The sequence below is a fragment of the Nannospalax galili genome, unplaced genomic scaffold, assembly GCF_000622305.1.
Source record: "Nannospalax galili isolate Female #2095 unplaced genomic scaffold, S.galili_v1.0 scaffold983, whole genome shotgun sequence".
Taxonomy (NCBI): domain Eukaryota; kingdom Metazoa; phylum Chordata; class Mammalia; order Rodentia; family Spalacidae; genus Nannospalax; species Nannospalax galili.
In genome coordinates this window covers 633,987-634,997 of record NW_008350255.1, presented here as the reverse complement: position 1 = coordinate 634,997, position 1,011 = coordinate 633,987, and positions in this window count along the sequence as shown.

The following is a 1,011-nucleotide window of genomic DNA, read 5'->3' as shown; positions in this document are numbered from 1 at the left end:
CTCAGATGACTGGGGGAGAATAGTCCCTTAATTCTCAACAACGGACCCCACGTGTTGCACTATCAACATATCAAACAAGATGTTCCTGCTGGTGCAATAGTGGAGCATCTAGTGTATGTACAACCAGCAAATTTTCGATTGGATATAATGCCTGCTCCTAGGGGTGGAAGACACACCTGGTACTGTAGACCAGACCAACCCCCTGTGGCAGGGGAGAATATAGGCCCCAGGGGGAAGTCACTGCAATTGCTTTGTTAGATGGAAATGGTGCACTTGCTAAAGTACCAACCAAGCGTTTGTGGTTATACCCATAGGTTATTACAGCAGTCACTGTTTAGATGTTCTTGCTTCTTGCTGTGTGTGTTTTTATAGATGAACTCCCACAGAAATTGGCCAACAGCCCATGGAAAACAGATGATGCAGAGACCCGAAATTTCAGTGCCTTGCCACAATGGGAGGAAGATCATCCCACACCTACCACCCCCTCCAAGGCTCAGGGGCTTTTGTGGAAGAGGTTGGTGGAAAGAATGTAAGAGCCAGAGGAAGGAGTGAAGTGTTAACTGGAAATGTCCTCCAACCATTATGCAAAAAGCTATAGTCACACCTCCTTCCCACACTCATCAAGGAGTTGAGGGGGGAGTCAGTTACCCCTCTCACCCAGTCAGTTGACCTTAGCTACATGTGGGGGGAGGGGCAAAGGACATATAAGTCAGAACACCAAGAGACACCTCTCTCACAATTTTGTGATCTGTATTTGAGTGTGGCCTTTACAATGCAGCCATAAATATGGAGTGCCCACTCTTCTGTAAATAAACCACTACCCTATGCTCTGTTAAAACATATAAAGTAAAATAAAATAACACTGGTTGGTCTTGCAGAGGACTCGGGTTCTATTCCTAGTGCCCACATGGCAGCTAACAACTATCTATAACTCCTGTTCCAGGGGATCTGATGCCCTTTTCTGACTTCCATGGGCATTGTATAACCCTGTTGCACTTACATACATCAGGC